We start from the raw sequence: 24,203 nt of genomic DNA on the forward strand, positions 1-24,203 counted from the left end.
AGCCCTCATATTGATATTAGTGCCCGTTTTTTTTAGGTGCATGAATTTTTCATTTGATGAGTGCGTTGCGATTTCTATAGGTTCAGGTAAGCTTGGTAGTTTGGTTACTGCGGACTATTTTTTCTATTTTAGACAAACCCACTCTTCAGCTATTGTGGTATTTTTTACAGCCATTTTTTGCTTCTTGTCGGCTTCTGTTTTGGCTCTGAGTGCATACACTCGAGTGCTAGAGGTATGCTGTTCACTTTTCACTTTATGTTTCACTCATTGTTTTGAGCTAGTGACGGTCACCTGGGCTGTTTGGTGGTGATGTCATTAGTTACTTCACGATTTATTTATTGTCTTTTTCCACTTTCGGCAACTCGAGTCTCATCGTGGTCATGTGTGGCTATTAGTACTTCAGCACAATAACCATTTACAGTGCGTGGATTCCATAGGTCAGTTGTCGCTGTCAAGTCGCTGCATGCAGTGTCTATCTATTGTTTTCCTTCCCCTGCCCTTCTGTGAGCCCAAATGTTTTATCATAAATGTTCTCATTGAAAAATGTTATTATCATCTATTGAAATGTAATTATTGATACATTGCAGACTCCCCTGATGAAGGGCTGATTTGAAAGCACAAAATGCATTGGGATATTTGAAGCATTGACGTTTATGCTGATTACAAGCTGTTTTGTTTGTCATTTGGAATTACACTTTCATCTGCATCTATCAAGAATAAAGCAGATTATAATTGATGTCATGTTCGGAAGATTTGATTATTAATCTTGGATTCATTGATAACTGTTTTGTCTGCTTTTGTTTATTATTGAAAACATTGAGCAACATTAAGAAGTGTTGTGATAATTTTTTGTACACTGGATAGTGACTTGTTTGTAGTGCACTGGGCATTCCTGGAAACTTTTCTGGGTTAATTTCTTTTCATTTTGAATCAGGTGGCCCGCAGAGCCCCTCACCTGGTGCACACATGATTTTTGTTCAAGCTTGTAAAAGTGAATACCATCCTTCAATCAGATTCTAGAGTGCATTCCAGCTGCATAATATTTTCTGTCTTCTAGAAAATGGGCATTTCTCTGTGCTTATAACTGAGTTGTCTTACAACCTGTCTCCAATACACTTCTGGGCTGGGTGGCGGCTACACTTTGTGCATTCCCTCTAGACAGGCACAACATAGGAAGGGCTGACAAAGGGTGGATTTACCACCTGCTGGTACTATGGAGACTGGGTTGGGTTGAAAGGAATCCTAGTGCACTTGAGAGAGTTCCTTTGAAGTCACCCCCTGCATCAAAGGCATCTTTGGGTGTACGTACTGGGGCTCTAACCCCATCTACTCAGACACTGTTTGGGACGTGTAACCAGATGCTGCTGGTTCCACATCTGCACATTGCCAGGAAGACTGCTTTGCTGCTGGGAGGGACTGACATTTTGCTAACTGCTTTGCTGTGTTGGCCTGCTGAGTACTGGGTTGCAGGAGAGATTGCCACTTTGCAACCTGCCTTGATGTGCTGGCTGCCTGCTACCTTCTATTGTGCCCCACCACAACTGTTCTCCAAAGAGCTTGTTCTTGTGGAATTTCAGGTCCATCAAAGATTGAATTTTATGCATTAACGGACAAAGTACCTAATTGATTTGTATCATTTGTGTCTTGATGTACTTATAATATAGAAATCTATTTTGATAGACCTGTTAGGAGTCTTTTTGTGTTGTATTAATTGTGTTACTGTGTATGTGTGTGTGTTGCACAATTACTTTACACATTGCCTCTGTAGATAAGACAGCCTGCTCTGTGTCAAGCTACCATAGAGTGAGTACAGATTATCTTTGCTGTATACCTTGCTTACTCTGACTAGAGGGGTGGGTTCTGCCTGGCTAGGGTGCATTGCTTAGCGTACCAGAAAACCCCATTTCTAACATGTCCTCATTATTTTGGACATGAGTGCCGTTTTTTGCACTGTATCTCATTTCACACTCCTATTGATGCTTATCGATTGTGGCATTGCAGGTATGGCCCTGAAGTGGTTTTCATCCTTTCTGCCAGATCGCACATTTCAGGTTGCCTCTAAAGTCTTTACTTGAACGGTACAGCCCAACAACTATGGTGTTCTCCAGGGGTCATCTTTGAGCCCAACGCTCTTCAACATCTATGTTCAACCCCTAGCTGGTATTGATTATACTTTTGGCCTTTCCATCTTCTTGTATGCCGATGATATGCAGTTTATCATCAACTTGGTGCCTGGCACACACAAAAAACTTAACACCTACCTTCAAGCAGCTGCCAAATGAATTAACACCACCGATGGTGGGAGACTGCTGTGCCGTGCTGTGTCAGGGCTGCGGAGGACTTTGAATATCCACTCGGCACCCAGGCTGGCTGCACCTGCGATAGGGATGCTGCAGGCTGGCTGAGGAGGTGTTCTCTATGCAAGATTGCATTCCTTATCACAAATGCACTGCGGTTTATCTTTCATGCGCCAGGCAGTCCACCTTTACTCTACGCTTTGCTCCAGCTGCAGGTAAATGGTATCTTGCCTGTTCTTCCTCTACTTTTTCCGATCTTGTGGATTCTTCTCACTGCATTGGGGAGGCTTGCTTACTAGTCCAGATGAGTAAGGGCTGCCCTTCTGCCCTGGAAATTATGTGGTGTGTCTGGAGTTAGGTTCAGGTTCAAAAACAAGTTTATTTAGACAATTGTCCATAAAACATTCTAAAAAGTACATATTATTTATAACCTTTAAATGAACCCCGCTCCTCACCACCCCATCCCCATTACATTTAATCTTTTAAACAGTGTGTCTGGAGTCATTTCCTCAGCTTATTGAGAGGCAGGTCGCAGACCCTCAGCCTCAACTCTAGCTTGCTGCACATCCTGGGATCAGCTACAGTAAGTCTGTATGTCCGAGCTTGATTGTGGTGACCCAGGTGATGAGGGCATGCCTACATGGGTAATTATACACTAACATAACTAACAGACTTGAATGGAGATACTAACCATAAAAACATTGTTCTTGGGAGACCTCTTGTCATTCATACGTATGTTCTTCATTTCCCCAGAATCTGTTTGTCTTTGTAATGTCCTATGTTTTAGACTCTAATATTCAGTCATCACAAGTTTGTACATTATTTTAAGGTACTTACTTTTTCCTAATGAATCGTCATCTACTAGACTAGAATTACTGTGGGCTGCAGTGCAAGTTCTATAAAGTGCAGAGTGGGTGAGTGAATGAGGAATGGATGAAGAGACCTCTGACCCTGCTCGCAGGCAGGCCGCTCCCCATGCTGCTGCACGGCTCTGCCTTCATTGATTTTGTTTAATCTTGTATTTTTACCATGTACCTAACTTGCTTTCTTGCCCAGACTTGTTTTTATTCCCCTGTGCCTAACTTGCTTTCTTGCCCAAACTTGTTTTTATATCTCTGTGCCTGTACTTGCTTTCTTGCCCAGACTTGTTTTTATTCCTCTGTGCCTGTACTTGCTTTCTTGCCAAGACTTGTTTTTATTCCTCTGTGCCTGTACTTGCTTTCTTGCCCAGATTTGTTTTTATTCCTCTGTGCCTGTACTTGCTTTCTTGCCCCGACTTGTTTTTATTGCTCTGTGCCTGTACTTGTTTTCTTGCCTAAACTTGTCTTTCCTTCCTGTGCCCAGTTCTCCCGCCGCCTGCCTGCTTTTTCCACCGCTGCGTCCCTTCGGCCCGCCCCCCTGCAATCCCATTTGCCGTCCCGCTCCCGCCTCCCAGCTGCTCCTCCCTCCCACATCCCCTCATATGGAGGCCGTGCAGCCGCTGCGCAGCTGGTGCACCCGTCCGCGCCAGCACCAGGACCCCTGGACCCCGCGAACGTCACAACGCCCGACACCGCTACGATGCCAGAACCTTCCATGCACTCAACACCGGACGATCACACACCTGCTTCCTGGCAGCCCCGAAGCGCACCCACGGACCTTTCACCTGCCGGAACTGCAGCTTCACAAGCATCCAACCCACCATGCTGCTGACCAGGAAAGGACCCAACCACCTCAGATGCATCCTTCTCAACACCCACTCCGCCCGCAAACACGCCGTTGAACTCTGGGACCTATTCGACTCAACCTCCCCAGACGTCGCCTTCCTGATGGAGACCTGGCTGATCCCCGCCTCGGCACCCGACATAGCCATAGCCGTCCCGGAAGGCTACAAGATCACCCATAGAGACCACACCAATGGAGCAGGAGGAGGAATCGCCATTGTCCACAGGAACACTCTCAGAGTCTCGACCAACACTGACGACACCCTCAGCACGGCCGAACACCTGCACTTCCAGATCCATACCGACCCCAACACCACCCTCAGAGGAACCCTCCTCTACAGACCCCCGGACCCCGACCACGTTCAGCGACTCTATCGCCGACTTCGTCAGCACACACGCCCTCACCTCCATGGACTACATCCTCCTTGGGGACCTGAACTTCCACCATGAGAACAACAATGACACCAACTCCACCACCCTGGTTGACAAACTAGCCAACCTCAGACTCAGACTACTCATCAACACACCCACCCACTCCGCCAGTCACACGCTTGACCCCATCTTCTCCGCAAGCCCCCAAGTCTCCTTCAACCACACCACCGAACTCCACTGAACCAACCATCGCTGCATCCACTTCACCTTCAAGAAACCCACCAGGCACCACTGCACCCAACAGATGCGTCGCCGCTGCTGGAGCAAAGTCACCGAAGACCAGCTAACCACCACCCTCGCCCAGAGCCCACCAGCTGACCCCACCGACCCCGACACCGCCGCCCGCAACCTCAGACAGTGGATCAACGACTGCGCCAAGACCCTCGCCCCGATCAAGAAACCCTCCAACAGTCACACCACCTCATCAGATGCACCAAAAGTTCCTCCTTCAAAGACCACCTAGACAACAACGCGCACAACAGCAAAGAGCTCTTCAACATCGTTAAGGACCTCTCCAACCCCAGCTCCAACACCAATGATGTCCCACCCTCGCAAGACCTGTGCGACTAGCTAGCCACCTTCTTCCACCGCAAGATCGCAGACATCCACGACAGCTTCAATGCCACGACCGCTCCGACAACCACTGAGACCTCCGCCCCCACGACCACCATCCGCACCAACATCAACGACGATGACACCATCAAGATCATGAACACCATTCACTTCGGATCTCCGTCAGACCCATGCCCACACCACATCTTCATCAAAGCCAGCACAGTCATCGCACCCCATCTCTGGAAAGTCACCGACCACGCACATAACCTAGGGGTTATCCTCGACTCCACCCTCTCCATGGCTAAACAGGTCAGCGCCGTCTCCTCCTCCTGCTTCAACACCCTCCACATGCTCCGCAGGATCTACAAGCGGATCCCCACTGAAACGAGAAGAACTGTCACCCAGGCCCTCGTCAGCAGCAGGTTGCACTACAGAAACACCCTATATGCAGGAGCCTCGGTCAAACTCCTGAGACGGCTCCAACGCATCGAGAATGCCTCTGCATGCCTGATCCTCGACATCCCTCGCCACAGCCACATCACACACCACCTGAGAGACCTGCACTGGCTCCCAGTCAACAAGAGGATAACCTTCAAGCTCCTCACCCACGCACACAAGGCACTCCACAACACTGCAACAACGTACCTCAACAGACGACTCAGCTTCTACACCCCTACCCGCCAGCTCCGCTCTGCCGCCTTGCCCTCGCCACAGTCCCCCGCTTCCGAACAGCGACCTCCAGTGACAGATCACTCTCCCACCTCGCTGCCAAGACCTGGAACTTCAGAAAACTCCTCAAGACCTGGGTCTTCGAGCAGTAGCAGCATTCCCTACCCCAGCGCCTTGAGACCCTCACGGGTGAGTAGTGCGCTTTACAAATGATATGATATGATTGATTGATTGATTGACCAACAGTTTAAAAATAAATGGCAATATGACAGAGTTTACCTGTAGGCAACCAACATAATCTATGGGGACCCCTAATGTGGCTGGGAGAGCTAGGGCCGATGCCGGTTCCTGCTCAGGGGGGTAAAAAATCTTGGTTTCTGGATTGACACACACCTCAAATTTGAGAGACAGATCAACACTGTGGCTGCTTACTATGTTGATCCTCTAAAAGTCTTCGGGAAGTTCCTATGGATGCTTCCCCTTGCTACTCAAAAAGCCATAATTCAGGCCTTGATCATCTTGCAAGACTTAGGAAATGTGCTTTATTTAGGAATCAACAAGACCCTGCTCCACAGACTTTAAGTGATTCAGAACTCAGCAGTTCGCATCCTAGGTCACTTGACCAAGAAAGCCAGTTTCTCTAACATGTCCAAGAACCTCCATTTGCTCCCGATTGTCAAGCACATTGAATAAAAGGAACTCTGTTTCACCTACAAAGCCATGTCCAATTCTGGCCCTATTTACCTCTGACACCTGGTTTTCCTTGTCACCCTACCAGGCAACTTCATTCCTCATGCCTTCTGCTGGTCGGCGGTCCCCAGATACAACTGGATCAGGGGACCATCATTCTTTTCAATACCTGGCCCCAAGATGTGGAACTTCCTTCCTACCAAGGGAGGTTTCCCTAAGCTTCTCAAAACTTGGCTTTTCTAATTGCTCATCTCGCCCAAGATGTCTGGTTTATGTCTGCTTAGGGCTGGGAAACCCTTTTGGGTGGCCATGCACTTTATATATTTATGAATTGAAGTGAATCTTCAGTATTCAGACTATGATGTGGTTTCAGGAACCTGACTGAAAAAGCAAAATAAAACGCCCACAAGGGTAGAAAGGGCACAGTGAAGTGAACCTGAGACAGCATAGGTACGGCCACTAAATTACCTGATCCACCAGTCTTAAGCTCTTCGAAGCTGCCTTGTCCCTCCCTGTCTCCAGGATTAGAGAGAAAGACCACGGGCATTGAACCAATTCAAAATCACTGAAGCCCATTTATGTTCTTATGGGTCCTGCATATGCATGCTGTTTGTCAGTATGCCCCTGTGTTTGTCACTCCTATTCAGCTTGTAATCAAAATGTGATTCCTAGAAGATGTTATTCCTTTGAAGATTTACGGTGGGATTATTAACTCCCTTCTTAAGATATCCAATCAGAACCCTGCTACTCTTTTAAATGTTGGGAATATCACCCATCATCGATGATTTCTGACTGAGATCATAGAGATATCTGAGGCCAAACAGCTTTGACAACTCCTAGCTGCTCATAGGGGTTGTTCCTCCTTTCAGCATCACTTTAGACGTTGCCATGCTACAGAGGTTTTTGGGATGATGCCCTGAGATGGGCAGATGAATGGATGCTCTCTCTAGGACATGCTGGATTTATCGACAGATGTTGACAGCATGGACCATCAGACCCTGCTTGATTTTGCAAGACACTGATGGAGAAGGAATCAGTTCATGATTAAATCTCTCACTTTACCATCATCCGGGGTAATTACAGCTCTATTATATGTCTCTGTTGTCGAGGCAAATTGATCTTTATCCCATTGTTTTAGAGAAGATCAGGAGCTGCACATCACATACATTTCATTCAATATTTCTAATAAATTTTCAGTTAACAATGTGAGTTTGGTATCAGATAACGGGTTTTATTTTAAGTCTTTTAGTTAGCTACCTTTCTTAAATCACAATTTAAATTAAATCATTATTAGTCAAGAAATCATATTAGAAAACAATAGTCAATCATATAGCAATCAATAAATTGCAGCAGTTTCCAGTGTGAATCTTTTCTGGATTCACATGCTGTGCATTGTTCTGCCATCTAGTAGTTTGGTCTGCTATACTCTACTTAGTCCTCTTTTTCTCTCTTGTTGTTTTGGAGGCCACCTGTGGGAATTTGGTGGTATGTCCTTCCCTCCATTACATGAGATGCGCAACACTGAAGCTCTTGTGTGTGGTCGCCATCTTTGGATTCTTTCTTCTACTGTTGGGTCCAGAAACATCATCTGAAGCTCTTCGGATGCTGGAAATGAACAGTGAAGAAACATTCCACTGTGAAGGACAGAAAAGAAGCCTGCAAGGAGTTAATGTTACCTCTCCTCAACAGGAAGAAACACAGATGTTGGCCCAAACGTTGAGCATGCGAAGAAGCTGCCTTTGAAGGGCATATAGGGAAACAATAGGGGCAGGCACTGCTCTTTTGTTTCGGAAGATAGGCCATCACTGGAGACTGAGGGGAAAGCAATTGTCAAACCAGTTTGTCAGGTGTGCGAAGCTCCTTTGGTAGCCACTCCTCTGGTTTGGGCTAGGGAGCTCAGCTCACCGAAAGAGGAGTTCTGCCAAGCAGACAGAATAGAAAATACTTGGATAGCCAGATACCACATTCGAAGTTAATGGCCCTCAGAAGGGAAGGAAGCTAGTAGCTGATAGCCCACTTACTATGTCTTACCCTGAGGGCATTCTCTGGGGATAAAAAGGACACCCCTGGCACCCATACCTCATCTCATACTGGATAAATGCCAAAGGACTTCAGTGCTGCACCAAGGACCCTGACTAGAGGCTGCACTGACAAAACCTGCACCTCCTGAACGTGGTGGCTAGCAAAGGGGCTGCCTGATCTGACCTGCTCATGGAGAAGTCTAATGATTCAGAAAAAGGGGGTGGTGATGAACAGAGTGTCTGAATTAAGCAGACCACTTTTACCCAGTCCAAAGATCAGGGCTTGATCCATCACCGTTATTTAGCTCACTGCCCCATCCCAGCTCAGAACCTTGCTATATGCAAATTAGTCTGTCCCTGGCCCAGTGCATCATGGGAACAGGGCAGACCAAACTACCAAGCCAATTCTTCACCAGAAAGGAGACAAGCTTCCGGGGACCGGTTTCTGCCATTCCAGGCGTCGTCGGCCCAGCTTGCTTGAATCCTGATGGAGCAGTGAGCAAGGGACTCATGTCTGAGTATACCCTTCCACGCTTATGGTGGACAAAATGATTCAGAAAAAGGGGGTGGTGATGAACAGAGTGTCTGAATTAAGCAGACCACTCTTACCCAGTCCAAAGATCAGGGCTTGATCCATCACCGTTATTTAGCTCACTGCCCCATCCCAGCTCAGAACCTGGCTATATGCAAATTAGTCTGTCCCTGGCCCAGTGCATCATGGGAACAGGGCAGACCAAACTACCAAGCCAATTCTTCACCAGAAAGGAGACAAGCTTCCGGGGACCGGTTTCTGCCATTCCAGGCGTCGTCGGCCCAGCTTGCTTGAATCCTGATGGAGCAGTGAGCAAGGGACTCATGTCTGAGTATACCCTTCCACGCTTATGGTGGACAAAATGATTCAGAAAAAGGGGGTGGTGATGAACAGAGTGTCTGAATTAAGCAGACCACTCTTACCCTTGTTGTAAATAATTTTGTCCACCCTAAGCGTGGAAGGGTATACTCAGATGTGAGTCCCTTGCTCATTGCACCATCAGGATTCAAGCAAGCCGGGCCGAAGACGCCTGAAATGGCAGAAACCGGTCCCCGGAAGCTTGTTTCCTTCCCAGTGTAAGAATTGGCTTTTGTAGTCTGGTCTGCCCTGTTCCCATGATGCACTGGGCCAGGGACAGACTAATTTGCATACAGCCAGGTTCTGAAACTGGGATGGTGCAATGAGCTAAAAAACGGTGTTGGATCTAGCCCTGATCTCTTGACTGGGTGAGAGTACTCTGCTTAATTCAGAGACTCTGTCCATCACCACCCCTTGTTGTAAATAATTTTGTCCACCCTAAGCGTGGAAGGGTATACTCAGATGTGAGTCCCTTGCTCATTGCACCATCAGGATTCAAGCAAGCCGGGCCGAAGACGCCTGAAATGGCAGAAACCGGTCCCCGGAAGCTTGTTTACTTCCCAGTGTAAGAATTGGCTTTTGTAGTCTGGTCTGCCCTGTTCCCATGATGCACTGGGCCAGGGACAGACTAATTTGCATACAGCCAGGTTCTGAAACTGGGATGGTGCAATGAGCTAAAAAACGGTGTTGGATCTAGCCCTGATCTCTTGACTGGGTGAGAGTACTCTGCTTAATTCAGAGACTCTGTCCATCACCACCCTTGTTGTAAATAATTTTGTCCACCCTAAGCGTGGAAGGGTATACTCAGATGTGAGTCCCTTGCTCATTGCACCATCAGGATTCAAGCAAGCCGGGCCGAAGACGCCTGAAATGGCAGAAACCGGTCCCCGGAAGCTTGTTTCCTTCCCAGTGTAAGAATTGGCTTTTGTAGTCTGGTCTGCCCTGTTCCCATGATGCACTGGGCCAGGGACAGACTAATTTGCATACAGCCAGGTTCTGAAACTGGGATGGTGCAATGAGCTAAAAAACGGTGTTGGATCTAGCCCTGATCTCTTGACTGGGTGAGAGTACTCTGCTTAATTCAGAGACTCTGTCCATCACCACCCCTTGTTGTAAATAATTTTGTCCACCCTAAGCGTGGAAGGGTATACTCAGATGTGAGTCCCTTGCTCATTGCACCATCAGGATTCAAGCAAGCCGGGCCGAAGACGCCTGAAATGGCAGAAACCGGTCCCCGGAAGCTTGTTTCCTTCCCAGTGTAAGAATTGGCTTTTGTAGTCTGGTCTGCCCTGTTCCCATGATGCACTGGGCCAGGGACAGACTAATTTGCATAAAGCCAGGTTCTGAAACTGGGATGGTGCAATGAGCTAAAAAACGGTGTTGGATCTAGCCCTGATCTCTTGACTGGGTGAGAGTACTCTGCTTAATTCAGAGACTCTGTCCATCACCACCCCTTGTTGTAAATAATTTTGTCCACCCTAAGCGTGGAAGGGTATACTCAGATGTGAGTCCCTTGCTCATTGCACCATCAGGATTCAAGCAAGCCGGGCCGAAGACGCCTGAAATGGCAGAAACCGGTCCCCGGAAGCTTGTTTCCTTCCCAGTGTAAGAATTGGCTTTTGTAGTCTGGTCTGCCCTGTTCCCATGATGCACTGGGCCAGGGACAGACTAATTTGCATACAGCCAGGTTCTGAAACTGGGATGGTGCAATGAGCTAAAAAACGGTGTTGGATCTAGCCCTGATCTCTTGACTGGGTGAGAGTACTCTGCTTAATTCAGAGACTCTGTCCATCACCACCCCTTGTTGTAAATAATCATGGAGAAGTCTACTCCTGAGCCCAGCAAATCAAGAGGCTCCACGTTTTAGTTGGATCACGTCATGTTGTACACAGCCACAACATTTTAAAAAGTCTGCGGGGGCTAGTTGGCAGCACAGATCACCAAGTTGCTGCTCCTCACCGTCGTGGAGCACCAGGGACCAGGGCCGGATGTTCAAAAGTTGCCTGAGATTGCTGGATCCGGGTGAGTTGTTGGAGTGCCGCTAGGTCACCCTGAAGGGAAGTTACTGTCAAAATAAGACCACTGTACCGAGCGACTTGTAGTAAAGTGGGGACTGGACTTCTACCCAGTTTGAGAGGAGTTTAAGGGACATCAACCCCTGTGGCCAGGATCGCTTCACCAAACCTGTAGACTGAAGAATAGCCTGAGAATACTCCTGGCAACCGTACAGGACCTGAAGACTAACATTGCACTACAGTCCTGTGCAATTCTGCAGGATTCATTTGGAAATGTTCCTCAAGATTTCTCTCTATGCTATCAGTCTGTACGGCTATTGACTAGCAGTCATGATTGGCAGCAGTGAGTTTCTCCAAAAGACTACACTTATATTCTGTTCTTAAATAGAAAGAGGGACATATGATCTCTGTATTTGTTGAATTGGCAAGGACAGTTGGTCTCTCCTCTGGGACTTATTGACTTTTCCAGTTGCTTTTGGCAGAGCTGTACAACGCCTTTAAAATAAAGTGCAACTGCATCATTGCACTGACACATGCATGTACCAGCAGCATATGTGCACCATATTTTTTTAATTACTGGTCCAGGACAGCAGACTCCACTTCAGCCTATAAATATATATTTGTTTTTTATTAAACATGGATGGTGAGAAAAGCAGCACACTAAAGGGGTAACAAATGATCTCTTAACAGTTCACACGCCTTAAAGACAGCACATGCTAACATACATGCACTCAAAGTGCTTACGCAAGATAAAATAGTTTTCTAAAAGTGAGCACTGATGCTTTAGGTGAGGAAATGACACAGGATATGTAAGACTAGCCAGCAAATAAGAAGCAAGCAGATCAGCCCATCTTACCATGGTCCATCAAAAACCTTAAAGAAATTTTTTCAAACAACCTTTGCTTCCACTCCAGTAAGAAGGATTCTCAACAATTCCTTAACTACTAAACTACTTCCAGAAGAACTAAAAAAGTCATACATATGCCCATTACTGAAGAAAACAAACCTGGACCCGCTGAATCCCAACAATAACAGACTGATTACATGTGGATCTTTCCTGGGCAAAATGATAGAAAGAGCAGCATTTGCCAAGAATTCACAATACATTGAAGATAATGCCATACTTTCAGGCTTCCAAATGGGATTCTATCCAGGAAGACGTACAGAATCTGCTCTCATTGCCATCCGGGATGACCTTAAGAACACAGTTGACTGGAACGGGGTTGCTGCACAACTTCTCTTGGACATCTCAGCTGCCTTTGAGATAATTGACCATGGCACTCTTATACAAAGTCTCTATGAAGCTGGCATAGAGGGGTCCTCTCTAGACTGTATCACATCCTACCTTCACAACAGAATTAATGTCAACCATACCCCCATTTCTCTTCCAAACCATCTTTACAAAATCATAGGTCCCTAAAGGCTCTATCATCTCGTCCATGCTTTTCAACATCTACCTGAAGTCATTACTGGCCCGGATTAATCAATTTCATCTCACATGCTATACCTATGCAGATAACACACACATACTCCTTCAACTGGAATACCCAAAGACATTGGAAACTCACCAATTTTCAGTTATCTCAGAGCTGTGGATCAATGGATGACCTGGAGCCATCTCAAACTGAATGCTTCCAAAACTGAAATACTCCTGTGTGGTGATTGCAAAAATTCTGACCCACTCGTTGCATGGCCTGATGATCTGGGAACACTGCCTAAAGTACCAAAGAAGTAAGAAACCCTGCAATTACCATGGACTTCAAGCTATCAATGGATGTCCAAGTGGACAAACTAGCAAGAACAAGCTTTGTTACTATAAACACTCTGCAACACAGCTTCCCCCACCTGGGATTTCCACAGAAGGCCCATCTCTTTTGTTCTGTCCAAACTCGATTACGCCAATAGCCTCTACCATGGATCACCTTTAACAACTATGAAAAGACTAAAACAGATTTAGAACTTTGCTGCCAGACTACTCTTGCATATCAAGCTACAAGACAACATCTCCCCTGCCTTAAAAGCCCTACATTGGTTACTGGTTGCCAGAAGATCCACTTTAAAGCTGCTTTATCTCTGACAAAGCGATACATGGATCAGGACCGATCTTCATTAGGAAAAACATCTCCGAATACATTCAAAAAGGAACCTCCGCTCTAGAGTGACACCTCACCTCACAATCCAACCATACAAGAAAAAAATCATGGGTGGCACAAACTTCTCTGTTCAAGCAGCCAAACATAAGGTCCACAGATCGCCACCTTATCTTTAGAAGAATACTCAAGAATTGGCTCTTACCCACATAACCACCATACTCAAACATAAATACACAGCATATCCCTCTGTATATAAGCATTTATTTGGACTATAGATGTGCATCTATATATGTGTATTGCTATGTATAAACATGTATAATAATCATGTTTTTACATATACGGATATTCATTAGTTCTGCTTAACAAATGTATATATTACTTATAATTACAATATTCTATGTTTAACATGTATATAAGTGACTGCACAAATACGTACATCTGTCATAACTATCTACAATCGCTTCACTACTGAATTACAAAAAATTAAAACACATACATTAAGTTAAAGTGTAGCAACACTGGAAAGTCTGAGTTTATAAAATGCAACTTTAATCTACCTATATTACCTTCCATATACATATATACCGCCATTGAACTTATGTATCTTTATATTTATTACTTTTCTTCTAATTCAGCATATCCAATGTACTACCATATATCTCACTCTATATCTCTTGCAATATATCCTCTACCTCCACTCTGACACATCTCAAACCTCATTCTACTACTCTCTCCAGTGCACTATCATATTTCTCACCCTATATCCCTCTCAATATATGCTCAACATCAACTCTCTGACTCCTTTCAAACCTTATTCTATTACACTTTCCAACTCATTACCCTATTTCTCACCCTTTACCTCTCTCAATATATCCTCTATCTCCACTCCCTCATTCATCCCAAAACCCATACCAGTACTATGATCTCCAAAATAACCCTCTCTAGACTCTTCCCTGCTCTACTCCTTCTCATACCTCTTTTACTATTCAGATCTCCCATACAAGCCTTTCTAAACCCTTCTCTCGGAATCTTCCCCACCACCTCTCCTTTACTCATCCCAAACCCCTCCTAATGCTATAAACTCTCCCCCAAATACGTTCAAGATCCTTCCCTCTTCTATCCCTTCACTATTCCTTTCAATCAAAATAACAGACTAACATGTCCACCGATTAAATGTATTTCATATTTTCCTATACTAATTCTCCACTAATCCTTTTGGGTTCTGGAGTAGAGTGATACTTGCCAAAAAAGCACTTTGACGACTCGTCGGGGGTAGTAAGTGCTATATAAATTAAATTACGATTACAATTACAATTAAATGCATTAAGTCGGTTCCATTAAGTAAAGAATCCATATTCTATGAAGTGGGAGAGAATGGTGTCAGTTAGACTCCATAAAGAATTCCAATTCGAGAGAGAATGAGAATTGAAGCATAAAGCTTTGGCATATAAAGTCAATTCAATAAATCGAAAATCGATCAATGCAGAACTTTCCATAGAGACAGGTTCGAGATACTCAGTGGAGTCTGAGAGCAATGTGGAATAAAGGGTAAAATGAAAATTAAGCAGGCAAGTAGTAACCTACTCTAGGGACATCCACTATTATGGAAAACACATTCTGAGGCGTTTGCAACAAGTTGTTTTTCCCATCTCCAGTCAGTCAATCAGCTTTCGATGTTCTCCTGGGAACAGGATCACTCCGCTTCTTCTCACAGGAATTCACTAGTCCACACACAGCAATGTTAAGTTTGTAACTAAATTGTATCATTTCTAAGTTGATGTGGGTCATTTCTTCATTCAAGACTACTTTCCCATATATAAAACTACATTTCTAACCTTCTAATATATCAAATTTGTACATTTGCTGACAATGGTCTATATAGAAATTGAAACATCTGTATTAACAAAAAGAAGACATTTAGCACACCAACCATTAAATTCTTTAGCAATGCTGCATCTTCATATGTGAGTTTCTTCATTACCTCACTAGATGAAAAAACTAATCGTGAGCTAACAGCAACCTTTTAGAAAGGAGAAACAGTTTGCAGTGTAATATGAAAACATGTATGCTTTATTATTTTTTATGAAAAACATGCTCATGGAAAAGTCTGGAAATAAACATTTTACGCATATTTAAGCATTTCTAGTCAGGTCAAGCAGTTTGCTTCAGCCATTTATGGCCTAGTACTAGTAAATATGGTTGCCTACTAAAATGTTTGCATTTAAAAGTGTTTCTCTTTCAGCAAAGTTTGCACAGTAGATTGGCTATCTAGTGATTCAGTTGCTTCATGAGCAAAAGAACCCAAAGGGTCAGCTTGATCTTTTCTGTCATCACCAACAACCACAGACTGTGGTGTTCTCCAGAGAGTATTTACATGGTTCCACTTTTATATGTGAATGTATAATCCTGCACTGATGACACACAGGTGCATATCGATGTCTCATGAACTTTAGTGCCAACAGTTTTTTTCAGGAGCTTCTGACTGAAATCAAGATTTGGATTCACCAGCGTGCGCCTCAAAATAGTGCCAAATCTGAATTTTTCATTTCAGGATAGAAATTTCCAGGGAAACCTAAGGTCTTTTTTAAACCGCCAGTGATTTTGGCCCATAGGTCAATGCTGTCTTCTACAGTCAAAAATATATTTGTGTTTTACATTTGATCAGAACATGTCCATGTCCTTTATTTCACAACAGCTTAGAGAATTACCCACCTTCTCCTGCTTTAAAATACTCCAACAAACTCACCCCTTTGAAATCTCTCCCAACAGAGACCTCACAGAAAGGTAGTGATCAGCCTATAAATGCTATTATTATTACTATCGTTATTATTACTGCTCAGAGAATCAGAACGCCTTCCAAAGCACTGAGGTGTCAGTGATGCAGCGCAGAAAGCACGGATTTTGGATTTGGGAGAACAGTTATTTATAGCATGTCTACTGACTTCACAAATGTGAATGCTTTGGTAGTTTTGATTTAAAGTGTGTCGTGCATCAGCGGAGAGATTAATGTGCATTATGTGAAAATCAACATTCCAAGTCGACAGAAAGGTGAACTTTTTTTTAAATATTAATGATTGTGCTGTCCTAAAATTTCCAGTTTCGGGAAATGAAAAACCATTATTTACAAAAACTAACATGCGTATTTGAATATCTAGGTCAGCGAGACTGTACATAGTATGCTCAGCAGTAGATTCTGTCCCTGACCTGTATTCTATCACCGCCTCACAACAACAATAGGCAATAGTCTCAAAAAATGTATCTTTTTCATAATTCAACGTAAGGACAATTTAGAAAAATGTTTTGGGAGGCAAAACATGCAGTCCTTTAGTTCTAATGTGATCTTCAATTTACCAATAGTTTCAGTAAAAAAATGTCCAGTTTTCTGTTGGGACACTCACTATATCAAATCGATCTTATTAATTGTAATGGGAAGTTTAAATTGGACTTTAATTTATATGCCAGAGGACAATTGGCACCATTCTGATGTGCTGAGCTCTTTGAAAGTTTGTGTTGTACCTAGTCCTGAAGTGCTTTAAAGGCAAATATAAATATCCCTACTCCTCCACAGAAAATTAGAACATACAATGAATTGATTTTATTGTACAGCAGGCGCAGTAAAAGAAATTGCCACTGGTTGTGTCCAGTTCTTGACAAGCAAGGAACTAAGGTAAAGAGAATTATCGATTTGCTCAAGAACATACAATCTGGTCAAGCAGGGAAGCTGAGAGTTTAATCCAGGTCTTCTTGATCAAAGTCAGAAATGAAGGGCCAGATTTTGATCTCGGTGGACGGGTTACTGCGTCACTATGGTGACGGATATCCTATCCACACAAATATAAATTCCATAGGATAAATCAGGATCTTAGCCATTAAGCAGTATTCATTATGCACGGGTTATTAGTAACACAAAAAGAAAGACTAGATTGACTAAAGGTGCTATAATATTACATAAAATGCATTAAATTGGTACCTTTCCAAAACTGTCATCTAAAATAGCTAAGAACTATGGGCCATATGGGCCTCCCTGCCAAGCCAGGGAGGACCTGGCTTTGCAGTTCGGGCTGGACTGTTACCATGAGGCACATGGTCAAGACTGATTTCCATATGGCCAGGTCTTAACTGGGGTGGCATGGTGAGAAAAAGAATGATGGATTTAACCCATATATCTTGACTAGGGGTGAATGTTTTGATTTGTTCTGCATTTTCCATCAATTGTGTGTCTTTTGCTTTTAAGCTACACATTGAAACGCAGCAAGTCACCTTGCTGAGCTGCACTGTGTGACGGGAAATGGCAGGAATGCACCGTATTCAAGGCATTATGGCACATTCCTGCCTTGTGCCCTGCGCGCTAGCATCCTTTTGGCTGCCTAGTGGCAATGCAGACATCCTTGCCTGCTGAGGATTGTTGTCCAATAAAGAATTTCTCTTTGGGTACAAATCAAACCTGACGGTCAATCTACAGCTTCACTGACCACAAACATCCCAACCAACCATACGCTAGGACCAATATAACCAAAATCACTAAGACATTGCTAAGTGGTATGCAAATTAAGTGTTTTTCTTTTAATACATGACATTTCTTTAAAAAACAGTTGATGTGTGTAATAAATATGTACACAATGAAATGTGAGCAAAGTTGTATACTTCAAATTCTCAATACCTCTATTTAACAACACGTGTTCAAAAAACCATTTCCTTCCTCTTCACAATTCATCAAGGTAAGCTTAATCAAATCATTTAAAACATAAAAACATTTACTACATTTATCAATGACCTAATCAACACAAGATAAAACAACAATTTTGCTAAGTGGGAGAAACATTAGACATTTATAATTGTCATTTGAGATACACTAATCGTAAACCAAATCATTGATCCAGATGTACTATAGCTTGTCCGATTTTACTATTTCCATCAATGTTAAAGTCAATTTAGTGTCACATAAGGCTGCATTGACACGTTTCAGTGGGTTTATGTAGATCCAAACCACCTTCTTCAGGACAATATTATATATCTCCCATAAGAGTTTCAGGGTGGTGCTCATCACACACTACTCCTATTAAATGAGACCCCAAGGCTTTCATCTAGGTGGCTCCACAATAATCTGTTGAGTGTGAATTCTAATATGCTGAAATCACTAATTTCCATCAATGTTAAAGTCAATTTACTGTCAAGGTTCCTTTGGGCGGGACGCTAATGAGATAGACTGAGTACTATTTTCGGCACTGGCACCTTTTGGGTTGTGAAAACTCTATGAATGAGATTTCATTTGAATTAGACCAATTGAGGTGAAACTGTTGAGTACCCTTCTAAATGACAAGAAAAATAAGCTAAGTGATTTTAGCCAATAAGAATTCCCATCCAAGGAATTATTGATGAGCCACCTAGATGAAAGACTTGGGGTCCCATTTAATAGGAGTAATATGTGATGAGAACCACCCTGAAACTCTTGTGGGAGATATCTAATATTTTCCTGAAGAAGGTGGTTTGGATCTAAATAAACCCACCGAAATGCATTGATGCAGCCTTTTGTGATACTAACTCAACTTTTACACTGATGGAAATAAAAAAATCGGACATGCTATAGTACATCTGGATCAATAATTTGGTGTACGATTAGTGTATCTCAAGTGACAATGTCTTTGTATTTTTAGTGATATTGGCCCTAGCGTAGGTTTGGTTGAAATGTGTTATGGTCAGTGAGGCTGTAGATTGATCGTCAGGTTTGATTTGTACCCAAAGGGAAATTCTTTATTTGATGACTGTCATTTTGGTTTCCTGTCCCTTTGTGGTGAGGGCTGCCCCTCTCTTACTCTTTTGATTCTGATGAAGATTGTACCTTACGTCCTAGGTATGTGGTCTGTGGACATTGCATTGTAAAGGCCTTACGTCATTCGGCCCTGGTTCTGATGAAGTGGTTTGGCGAGGCTTTGTGGGCCTTTGAGTCACTCTATGTCAGTTCCGATGAGGTGCATGGCAAGGCTTTGTGAGAGCTGTGTGCCACCTGGTGTCTATTCCAATAAGGCTGGCAGATGTGCTGCGAGGTTTTGTGGGACTTCATGTTGCTCTGCTCCAGTTCCAATGAAGATTGCAGCAGTGCAGCAAGGTTTTGTTGGGCTTCACTTTGCTTCATGCCTGATTTGGTGTACTGAGGAGTGGGTGCTAGCTTGAAACTCTTTGTGAGTGTGCTGGAGAGAGCATTTGATGTGGAAGTGTGGTAGATGACTGGCCCAACCCCCATCCTACCAAAGATGGCCCATCCTGCCAAAACCCTGTCCCTCTATTATATGTCATTCAGGGAGCATTACACAAAGGCCAAATTCCTACATCCCCTAGCCATGTGACCCAGGATACAGGATGCAGGCACCAAATGGTTAGGACACAAAAATATTAACTTTCTAAATGTAATTTTTCTGAATTGTGACTTAAAATATGACCTTACCATTAAGGAGGTTTTTAAATTCTAAATCTTTAGAGAACAAACTTGACATTACTACCTACTCTTAATCAAAAGTTATAACTTATTAAATGTAATAAGGTAACCAAATGTTGTCCTATGGAATAGACGGGTTTGCAGTAGTGACAAATGAATTAGATTTTCACTACAGGGACATGCAAAACTTAAAAGTTACATGACAAACTTTATAAATACACTGCACCCTGCCCTCTAGACTGTTTAGGGACTACCCTAGGGGTGATGTACATGCATTAAAATGCAAGATTTACACTTGTCAAAGGGTTTATTTTGCCAGGTCAAAAGTGCAGTTTGAAAGTGCAAATAAAGGCTGCAGTGGCAGGCCTGAGGTATGTTTAAAGGGCTACTTAAGTGGGAGGCACAATGGGTGCTGCAGGCCAACTAGTCCCAATCAATGTACAGGTCCTGAGTACATGACTGGGAATTTATAAGTACATTAAATGTGCCAATGGTTATAAACCAGTCTCCACATGTTTAAAGAAGAGAGTGCAAGCACTTAAGCATTGATTAGCAGTGGTAAAACGGGCTGAGTCATAAGGCCAGCAGGAAAGAATGTCAGCAAAAACAGGAGGATGAAGGTAAAACCTTTGGGGGATGACCACCCAAAGGCTGACAGATCTAACACCAAGTAAGAGTTGAGGGGGGGGCTGTTCTGCAGCATTTCACATTCTGGTGTGGGTGAAAAGGAAAGATTGGGTAGAGAAGAGAAGACATGTTACTTTGTCTCCACTGTCCAAGAGTGGGTGCCATTTCTGTGGCAGCCCCACTGCCTCTCCAGACCTCAGCATATGGGTTAAGGCACAAGGAAAGATTAAGTGAACATGTCTTATTTTTCCTGTCTGTCTCTTCCTGTTTGTGTCTGATGTAGAGAGCATATTCACACCATGGTGTGCCTTGGGTATTTGGGAATATACCTAGGCATTTAACATTTCTATTCCTAGGCATTTAGGATTTGCATTAGAGCTATAGATGGAAGTGATTCCAGGCTATGCTTGGCAAATGATGTTTGTACTTGCTTAATTCAGGATGTGCCTGACCACATGGGACTCTACCTGGGCATTTGGAAATGATTTGAATGAGTATTTGAACAATGTCTTTTTTCCAAAGCTATGCCACGGTGTTTGAGGGTGCACTTCAGCATATGATGACTGTGCTTTGGTGTATGATGAGGTTTCCAGGTATTTGGTTCTTATGCCCTGGAGCTAGGGCATATGCAGCTCTAATTGGTCATATGAGGTTGTACCTGAGTATTTTTATACTTCACCTCGAGAATATCATGGCGACATAGCTAGCATAAAATGACTACATCACTGGCATATTGTGGCAGCATCCTGGTTTAAATATGGGAGGTAGCTAAAGGTTCAACTTTTTTATTACTTAACCAATCATGCAGTTGTTTTAATTGTTAACTTCAGTAATGTCTTGTTTCCTATTGCTATGAAAGACCACACAACATCATTTCCTTTGAGTTAATTAGGTCTCGGATCATGCTATGTCACTTATTGTCACTTCCTGTTAATGTCAGCTCTGTTTCTATAGATTTTGGTTGATTTCACATTCATTTGTGCATGAGTTATATTTATATTAATTTAATAATATCTTACTTGGTAAATAGTAACACTATCAAATTGAGTTACATTTAAAAAATCAAATATTCAAAATAATTTATCTCAGCAATAAATGTATAGAATACTTATTATACAGAGAATGCTGTATCACAAGTAGTTGCCTCACAACTCACCTGTTAAAAGAAAGAGGTGCCACAACCTATAGATAATTCATTATAATTAATGATTTGTGATCATTGTATTCACTTCCCATTAACTTCTCAAGTGATTTCTCCTGTCACCTCTCCTCTTGTTTCAGTAGGTGGTATTCAGGCTTCAAATTGTTGTCATGGTGTAAAACTGGAAGGGTCTTTCAGCCTGTCAAAACAATTTATCTTTGATTCTGCAGACCTAACACAAGCAGAAAGGTGCTGCTGAGTAACTTCCTGTAAAAGCACACTTCTGTCATCCTGACACAGGGCTCGGTAAACTATCCCTCATGTTATCACTGTAACGCAGTGAACATATACGGATGGGATCTCCTGTCTGTTCTAGGGAAACAGGATCGCTCAATTTACAAAGCCTCTCTGCATGCGCACAGCTTCTTCCACGCATACACACATGGGCACACACACATACACATCCCTTACAATCACCCACTCACATAGACTAGCAGACAAGCAGGACCCATTAGCAAATACTTAGAGGCACCAATACACAAAGATCATCCTAAAAGCTGTCACTCATACACATAGAACATAGACATACGTTATATTAACTTAGTTACTTGCTTAGTGTTCTGTTCTTCTGTAAGGCCATCTCAAAATACTTGTGGTAGGAAAGTGGAAATGAGGAAGGAGCATTGTGAATCGGAGAGGGATGCTTGAAATAGTCTAAATCACTAGCAATTGCTCTGGGAAGCATTTCAACCTATCGTTGCTGCGCACGTGCAGATCATCTTGGACTTTGGGGTCTGCAACCCACTGCAAGGGGCTTGAACTAAGCCAGGAGTTTTTTTTTTTTAATGAATGAATAAGCTTTATTGTATAGTAAGTTAAAACCATTAGAAAAAGTAGAGAAAGGAGCAGCGGTTTAAAATGAATGATCAACGAGCATCCATGGTTTAAATTTAGCAACATTAAAAAAACAAGATTACATACAAGGGACGTCAAGTGCCAAGTCAATTAAATTTTATATTGTCCATTTACTTGTTGAGGCACGGTGATTGGAACTCATCTTCCGTTGACTACCAAAGAACAAGCGGCAGGTGGAAGACTTGCGTGACATTAAAAAGAGGGAACTAAATCTTATTTACTCTAAAATTAGCAGCATAATCTTTATCTTCATAGTTTTTTTTCTTTTTCAAACTTGTATGATAGTATCCCTTTTGTTCTCAAAGTTCGTGACAAGTTTGACTGATCTGCAGATTAGTTGTGGATCCGCTGTACACAAGACTTGTATGACGGCGGAGCAGCAGGTATGTACTCTGTATTCAATTAACTTTGTCTTTAACCAGTACCGTCGTTCCTGATCCAGTGCAGGACAGATGCAGAGTAGGTGGATAAAGTCTTGTTTTGCATCGCCACATAAATCACACTCCTTGGTGTCTGGTTTCCTCCAATCTGGTTTGTCTGCGTTTGTCTGCAGATTACCCATCCTTAAATTAAGGTATTTCGTTTTGACATATGAGGAAAAGGAAAGACCAAGGTAAGCTGCCGGTTTGAGCACTTTGTACGATTGAATTATCATCCAGGCATGTGCTCGGTGACTAAGGATTGACTTGTCATTGATCAGCGAATGCCTGTTTGCAGCCTTGTTAATCGCTAGCTTGAATGATGATACCGGTAGCTTAGTTTGCCACAAGGATGTAAGTTCAGTAGTGTCGAGGGATAGTTTTAGATGCTTAGCGTACTGAGAGTTGGAATTATTTTGCATTGCATCCCACGTGGCTTGGTTGATTCCTGTTTCCCTGTTCATCCAAATATCGTACCAGAATTTAATGGTCTCATACTTTTTTTGCAGTTCTTTGGATTTCAGGCCGAACTCCAGTCGGACCTGCGCAGGTGATGCATTGGACGGTACGCTAAAAACCCGCTTGTAGACTCTAGTTTGGATTCGGTCTAGAAGCTGTGCACTTCTGCCATGGTGTAACACACTGCCATAGCCTATTGTGGGTAACAGCTTGGCTTTGATGACTGTCAGAAGTGGATTAAAAAACGGGCCCTTTAGCTGTTTGGAGATGCTATTAAACGCATGTAACAGGGCTATTCCTTTTTTTTCGATGACATCGAAGTGCAGGGAAAAGTTGAGGTGACTGTCCAATTGTATTCCCAAAGACTTGTATTTGCCCACCACTTCCAATTTTTTATTGTCTATGACAAAAACCGGCAGAGTATTACGTCGACGGGTCAGTATCATGATCTTTGTTTTCTGGCTGTTGATTTCGAGAAGATTGATAGCCAGGAGTTGCTATCATTTCATAATATTAGAGAATTAACAAACCATTTTTAAAATATACTGGCTTAGTATTTTTCAACATAGTTGCCTACAAGAGACAAATTTAGTTCTACAAAATGTGACTGCATATTCTATTATGCAAGGTGGCTGTAGTGGGTAGTACAATTATAAAACCATACATGATTATAAAGGACCATTTTAATTTCAAATATTATTCTATTAATCCCTACCATAACCACTTGATCACCACCACACATCTCATGTATGTTTTTCAACATGACCCACATTGAAATGTAAATTCTGAACCCTTGAGACAGTCAGGGTCTGATTCATAAAGGTAAACTTACACATTTGTGTAAA

This window comes from Lissotriton helveticus, chromosome 2_1 (assembly GCF_964261635.1).
Source record: "Lissotriton helveticus chromosome 2_1, aLisHel1.1, whole genome shotgun sequence".
Classification (NCBI taxonomy): Eukaryota; Metazoa; Chordata; class Amphibia; order Caudata; family Salamandridae; genus Lissotriton; species Lissotriton helveticus.